The sequence below is a fragment of the Populus trichocarpa genome, chromosome 15, assembly GCF_000002775.5.
Source record: "Populus trichocarpa isolate Nisqually-1 chromosome 15, P.trichocarpa_v4.1, whole genome shotgun sequence".
Taxonomy (NCBI): domain Eukaryota; kingdom Viridiplantae; phylum Streptophyta; class Magnoliopsida; order Malpighiales; family Salicaceae; genus Populus; species Populus trichocarpa.
In genome coordinates, this window is record NC_037299.2 from 3160938 (window position 1) to 3168904 (window position 7967).

Here is a 7967-nt window from a genome sequence, read left to right on the forward strand (position 1 = left end):
TGAAAGGTCATCAAAGTCAATATAAAGCATATTGGATAAAAAGAAATGTTGCATACTTTTTATGCATATGTATCATAATAGTTGATAATGGTATGACATTAAACACATATTTTGATAAAAATAGATGGAAATATATGATGAATACATTCAAAAAAATGATTGATCCTTCTTTCACCAAATCACAATTAAAGAACAAATATGATGGTATAAAAAAGAATTGGAGATTTTGAAAAAAATTAGTTGTTAAAACCGATGTTGGATTGAAGAATGAAATTGAAACTATTGATGCAAACAATGAGCAAGGGATCTTAAAAACTCAAGTTAGTTTTAGAAACTTTATACTCTTAACTTTTAATTGTTACTATCAATAGCTGAGAAATCTATTATGTGTTATTAATTATATTGATTTTCTTTTATTTAGGAAATTAGATAAGCCAAAAATTTTAGGCATGCTAGTATTAAACCATTCCTTTGTAGCAAAATTGACAAAATATTTAGTATTACTATGGCTTTTGGAAAACTTGTTCGGACTTTATGTATAAGAGTTTTATTTTATGATGACAGTGGAGATGATGATGTAGGGAATGATAACGGTGATGATGAAGTGAATCTAGAAGAAGAAAATAGTGATTCAGAGGAGGATACCACTATTAATTTTGTTGATGATGTTAAAAACATGGTAAGTGATGTGGATATAGCAAATAGTAGCACCCACAATAGTATGGAGAGAAAGAAAATAACATATTTCATAAAGAAAGATGGAAGAAAAAGCAAAAAAGGTGGTTCTAGAGTCGAAGCTCAGTTAGTTGATCGTTTTGATCGACTACTAGATAATATCTTCACCAGGAGTGAATGCACATCTACCAGTAAGGATAAAAAAAGGATGTAAAATTACAGAGGTGATGGTTGAGCTTCATTTTATAGATGAAATTGTCATAGATGATTACTTTCATTGCTATGCTTTAAATTTCTTACTTTCAAAGAGTAAGAGAGAGATGTGGTCAACCATAGAAGACCTTATTACCAAGCTTAAATGAGTACAGAATATGTATCAATGAAGTTTAAGATCTTAATAATAAGAGTTATGTCTGCATCCATCACTCTTATAGATTTCATTCTCTTACTTGATATATGCCATAATATAATTCAAAATTATTGATGTGTCTAGGTTGTTGTAATGTGAAGGTCATTTGGCTATGTGTAATGTACTAAAATTTTTATTTTTAGAATAATTGTGTAATGTTTGGTATTTGAATTACTTAGATTGACATCTGTATTAAGACTATAATGAATTCTAATAATGTTGTAGTGTATTTCCATTAAAAATTTCAATCCTCCTCTTTGTTATCTAGAATGTCAAAGTCTTTTTATCAAGTTCTTTGGCCAATCCATCAACCTTCCTCTTTTGTTTTTGTTCTTCTCTTTGGTGATTCCTATCATGAAAGGTTACTAGCAATTGTGGCCTATTTAATATTTATTCTATAAAGAAGGACTAAATAATTTTCATTGTAACAGAATTTAACTTTTGGCAAAACAAACTTGGATAACCAACAACTAAGAGCTTCAATGCATGCCTTTTGTATAGATACATAAGCAATGAAACAAGAATGCCAATTGATATCGGGTTATCCAGGTTATTTGTTTCAGCACTTGATTTATCTATCAAATGGATTTTCTCTTCAACAATATCTTATCTTGTCAAATAAGAGCATTTTTATACATAGAGATTCTTGGTCTGCTCTCCAACTAGAGCATATTAATTCAGTGACATCAAAGAAACAAGTATATACCTGCAATATTATGGTCTACAATGCCATGCCAAAACCATCTAATCACTATAATGTTACTTTGTGATAATATATACATGAGGACATTTATACCATTGCATTGGACAAACTAATTTTCCTCAATGATAGTGTAAAACATGGAACAATGAGAAATTTTGTCTTTGGTTTTTTTTTTGGTCGGTAACTACCAAACTTTCAAGCCACAAATCTTATCAGTCCTATTCATTTTTATTTTTTTTGAAATAATAAAAAAAATTTCCAACCAACTTTTAAGTCTATAAAATTACTCGAATATTAGCAACAAAGAAGAGAAAACATTTAGCTTTCAATCAATATCCAATTAGCTTTGGTAACCAACAGTTAACTTTCAAGTCATAACCTTAAATAATATTACTAGGGTCCTTTTTAAAACATCTTATACTACAAAGCTTAGCCTAGTGTTAAGTCTAACAGGAGCGGTTCCATTCTCCTTGATCTAACCTTTGAATACATGTCTCACCCGACATAGCGGCGGCCTTAAAAATGATCAATGGAAAGAACATATTTCTGGCATCTTATTTTTTAATAGGGAATGATCTTGTTTAAGGAGTCGTCACCTAGTATTATGGTCACTAGGAACCCTAACTGATCAACAGAAATTTTATGGTTTGAGACTGGTTGCGTTAAAAGGAAGATATTATCACCCCTTAAACGTTCTGCATGAGGTAGACTGCATTGCTGGTTTTGTCTTAAATTGTTAAATGTTTATTAATTTTTGCTATGATGATTTGCTTATAATATTCCTGACTCTGACGCTAGTAAATATTCAACTACGGATACTTCTCACTCTAGCGTTGGTAAATATTACGTAATTATAAAATAAAATAAATTTAAATCCACATTTTTATTCCTGACTCTAGTATCAGTGAATAAAACAAAAATAAAATTTATTTCTATGCATACATATTTTTTTTATTTTTTTATATAGCTAAATAAAATAAAATAAATTTAAATCAGTATTTTTATTCCTGACTTTGGCGTCAGTGAATAAACCAATAAATCTGTATTATTATTTTTATTTATGTATACACATATTTTTTATTTTTTATTTTTTTAGACTGGACCCAGCTCAGCCAATGTGGGCTGGGCTCAACCCAGCCAACCCGAGCCACCCACTGGCCCAAGCCAGTGGCCCGGCTGGGCAAAGCAACACGCGTGCGCTAATTCACGCTGTTGCAATTATTTGGAGAATGAAGCAAAGCGGGAGGAGAAAGATTGCTTACCTGATCTGCTGGAGGCGATGAAGACGACGGTGAAGTTGATGCTGGTCTATGTGTTTTCTGCTTGCGTTTTTCCTTTTGCTTTCCTTGTCTTTCTGTCTGAGTTGATACCGGTTTTCTGTGAATTTGTTTTGACTGATTCTGGGTCTTTCTTTGTCTGCAGGGACGAAGGCAATGGCAGAGCCAATACTCGTCTCTGTGTTGCTCCTCTCCCTTTCTTTCCTTCTTTTCTCTGTATATTTGCTTTTCTTTTGCTCTATTTTTGCTCTGTTTTCTTCTCTTTCGGCTCGTGATCTGCCCCTTACTTCTCCCGCTCGTCCTCCTCCCTTTTTTTTTTTGCGAGGTTGCCTTTACCCGGCTTTTATAGAGCCAAAGATCGATCGGCGCTGGTAACGGCCGGCAGTAATGGCCGTGGGGCGCTGCATTCAATGGAGAAACGTCTCTGCCTTTAATGCTAGAGTCGTTGCCGGGGAAGAAGACGACGAACAGTCGCTTGCCAAAACGACTCCGTTTTCCAATTCCAAAGGCTGCTTTCAATTTGGTCCTTTGAATTCTTGTAATCTTGCAATCAAGCCCCTGGTTAAAATGTAATTGGATACTTGCATTTCGGTGCCTTTTACAAGCTAGTCCTTGGACTTCAATCTGTTGCAATTTTGACCCCAATTAACCTCAAACTTTGATATTTCTTCAATTAAGCCCTTGATTTCATTAATTAAATTAATTCCAAGCTCTTTTAAACCTCAAAACTTATCAATTCTCCAATTAAGCTCTTGATTTGATTAATTAAATTAATTCTCAACTCAATTAAATCTCAAAACTTATCAATTTTTCAATTAAGCTCTTAATTTGATTAATTAAATTAGTCAAGAGTTTAATTAATCTCTAAACTTCCAATCATGTTAACTAAACTTACAGTTTAATTCATTCTTCATTTATTTCACCTTTTATCACTATTTTTATGTATTTTTTTATCATCTTTTCTCAAAACTTTTCTTTTTGTTTTTTTAAATAAAATAAAATAAAATAGTTAAAAATTGGATTATAAACTCACCTTTCCTAAGAAGACTCTCAGGCCTAAAGTTTGTTGTTGCTAATTTAAGGTCATTAAATGTCAAATTTCATAGATGAAAAGCAAGATTCAATTCTTCTTTAAATGTTGGAAGTGAGGATGCAATCTCTGCATTGTTAGTCATTGTAGTAGAAAGATTGCTGGAATAATAGGTTGGTCTTTATTTCTTATATATATATATATATATATACATGGAAACTAAATTCAAAGTAATGAAAATTACATGCTGTTATTCATTTCTATTAAAAGTATTTGTCTTTTAATATTTTTATATAACAACTTACTAACAATGTTTTTTTAAAATAACTAATTGAAAATAATTAAAATTAATGAATTTAGATGCATTAAAGAACTAGTTTTTGTCATGTTATTTTATGCACTAAAAATATTGTAATTTATCATGATAGACGTGTTTATTAAGGAACATAATATGTTAATTTTTAGATTTCCCTATTTAATTTTACATCTATTAAAATTTCTTATTCTCTCTTTAACATTCCTTAGTTTGTTTTTTGTTCATAAAATATTAATTTTTCAATCAAACTAAAAAAAAAAATTATCTTTACTTTCTCATTTGTGATTGTAGATATGAAATTCAGATGGTTTAATGTTTTATTCAAAGAAATATTTTAGAAAGATTATGATAGTGATGATGGTAATAGTGGTAACAATGATGTTAGTAATGATGGGGATACAGATGATGATGAGGACTACAATGACAATCACAATAATGATGATGAGAATGTTGATTTATTTTGGAAGCAAAATTTTAATTATCATAAATTAGTAATATGCACATGCGGAGCTATAATGATGATATATTATGTTAATTATGTGCTTAAAAAACTTTATATGGTTTCATATAGTATAGATGTCATAACCCAAAATTTGAATTTTTTTTTAAAATAAAAAATAAATGAATGAAAAATAATTTAAGAATTGGATCAAGACAACACAAATTGAAAGTTTGAAGACTAATAATAATGATGAAATTATAAATTTTAGAGTCAATTTGATAAAAAATTGAAAGAATTCATAATTTTAGGAATTTAATTAAACTTTGAATTAGTTTTAATTAATGAAATTAGGGTCTTAATTAAAAACAAATCAAGTTCAAGGTTAATTTGGGTCAAAATTGTAAGAAACTAAAGTCCAATGACCCAAGTGGATAGACAGTGATATTATAGGGGATTAATTGATTTTTTCATGCGTAATTTTGAAAGAATTAAAAGTTAAAGAGTTGATTAAAGACTGAATTGATTAATTCGAAACCAATGACTGTTTTGTAAATGGCGTTGAAATGCAGGGGTCTAATTGCAATTGGTCTAGGGGCAAAATTTTAAAATTTTTTTTCCATGAATAAGGGTCCAATTGCTAAATGTTAGAACTTCAAGGGGGCAAATTGAAAATAACCGTTCCAGAGTATAAAATGGCGTCGTTTCTAAAACCACTGTTGATCACCTTCTTCCTCATCCCAGGGAAGACCGATTGATTAAGCGGGAAAATGCACCAAACCTGTTCCAAATCGTGGGTCACGTCTCTACTAGCTACCCAATATCCCTCGCCAACACGATGCATTACCAACAGTCCTGCAAGTCCCCAGTTTTTCCTCAAGCACGGACGAACGTGCCTCATTATCCTAGGGACGAACAGAGGGCATTCTTTGGCTCTATAAAAGCCAGAGAAAGGCCACATACGGAGAGAACAGAGACAAAAAAACACATGACAGAAACAAACAAAGAAATAAGATAGAAAGAAAAACAGAGAAGGCGAAAGAAAACAAAGAGAGATTGGAAGGAGGAAAAACCAGAGAGGAAGAACAAGAACGAAGAGATAGAGAGAACCCCGGAGAGCACAAAATAAACGAGAAAAAAAAAGATTTCTGGGCTTTCTTCCAGGACTCCAGCAAAGGAATGTTTGTTGTCCCCTAAACAACAGACCACCGAACCAACCAAAAACAGAGGAAATAGAGACAGACATAGACAGAGAGAATAAGATAAGCGAAAAGAAATCAATAAAAGAAAAGCAAGACCAGAAGAGAAGCGCACGAAACACATAAGCGGAGGGGAAGAAAGTATCTTTGGCCAGCCACTACACCTTCGCCATCGTCTTCGTCCCCAAGCACTCCGGCACCAGGTAAGCTGTGTTTTCCCTCCCCTTGCATTTTAATTACCCTGTGACTGTAGCAAGCGTTCGCGTTGTTTTTTTTTGTAATTTTCTATAAACCGGGGACATTTTAGTATTTTAATATTATTTTATTATTTTTAAATTCCAAAACATTTACTTGGGTTTAGCAAATTTAATTTATTTAGGTACTAGATCCAAATAATGTGGATCTAGTAAAGAATTAAATAAAGATTTAAAAATTAATGCAGGTTTAACAATATTATTAAAATATCTTTTATATTTTTAATATTATTTTTTTATTTTAAAAAATTAATATTTACCGTTACAAGCGCAGACAATAAACTACTCTAAAATAATTTGTGAATGCATGTTTTTTAATATTACTTTTTAATATTATATTATTTTAATTTGTTTATGTATTTTCTTTAATAAACATCAATCATGAAGAAAATTACAAGCAACTTTAATGGAGGCCCACCTCCACTTAAAGCGTAGTAAAAGGTTGAAAATCAGGTCAGATTGAAAATGAAAGTTATGAAACCTTCTATTTTAAATGGAGATGAAAAAACAATGAAATTTAAACGTGATCCCTATGGTGAGTCATGCTGGTCCCCTTCGGAATGATGAAACTTTAGTGTGTTTTTAGCACTATACTAGTTTCTGTGTTTACGATTTTTTTTTTAAAAAAACTATAAATTATAGCCTTTTATAACTAAGATTTCAAAAGAAATTCTTCAGCAGAATTCATACAAAATTATAATATATATATTAAGGAACCAAACAATTTTAAAATTATTAATAAAACAAAACATAATTCTATCCATAATTCACCATGCTTACAGGTACGAGTGATTATTTTTTGTTCGGTTCGGTTTTTATAAAAAAAAATAACCAAACTAGTTCTTTTTAAAAAACCAAAACTGAACAGTAACCGGTTCAAACCGGTTTGACTCGATTTTTCCGGTTTGACTTGGTTTTTTCCTGATTTTTTTGGTTTAGGTTCGGTTTGGTTCTGTTTTTTGGTTTTCAGGCTTATAAAACCGAAACCAAACTGGTCGGTTTTTTAAAAATTCTAATCGGTCTAATTGGTTTTTTTCATGGTTTGGTTTTTTCAGTTTTTATTTTCTAGTTTTCTCAATTTAATATAAATTAATGAACTTAAAATTATTAATAAAACAAAACATAATTCTATCCATAATTCACCATGCTTACTGGTAGGAGTGATCATTTTCGGTTCGGTTTTTATAAAAAAAGTAACAAAACTGATTTTTAAAAAAAACCAAAACCGAAGAGGAACCGGTTCAAACCGGTTTGGCTTGATTTTTCCAGTTTGGCTCGGTTTTTTCCGGTTTTTTTGGTTTATGTTCGGTTCGGTTCGGTTTTTCGGTTTCAGGCTTATAAAACCGAAACCAAACCGGTCGGTTTTTTTAAAATTCTAATCGGTTTAATTAATTTTTGTTATAGTTCGGTTTTTTCAGTTTTTATTTACTAATTTTCTTGATTTAATTGATTTTTCGGTTTTTTTCTCACCCATGCTTATTGGTGTTTTTCCTTAGGCTACTGTATATGTTTGTTTGTATTTGGTTTTGTGAAGTTTCCTAAGTTGTCCTATTGAACCAACGATTAATAAAACATGTTTCACATCTTTCCCTTTTTCTAGTGGTTGCTGACTTCAAATTTGCAGCATAGTTATCTTTACAATCGCCAAGAAGCTTCCTGTCTTGT

The 7967-nt window shown here is 31.0% G+C and overlaps 1 long non-coding RNA gene across 1 annotated transcript; it reads left to right on the forward strand.

The window, feature by feature from the left end:
* Positions 1 to 3009: 3009 nt before the first annotated feature.
* On the forward strand, positions 3010 to 3687 carry LOC112324280 (uncharacterized). Its single transcript, XR_002978042.2, has 2 exons — positions 3010 to 3093; positions 3210 to 3687. It is a non-coding gene; the product is annotated as an uncharacterized LOC112324280 (long non-coding RNA).
* Positions 3688 to 7967: the final 4280 nt, after the last annotated feature.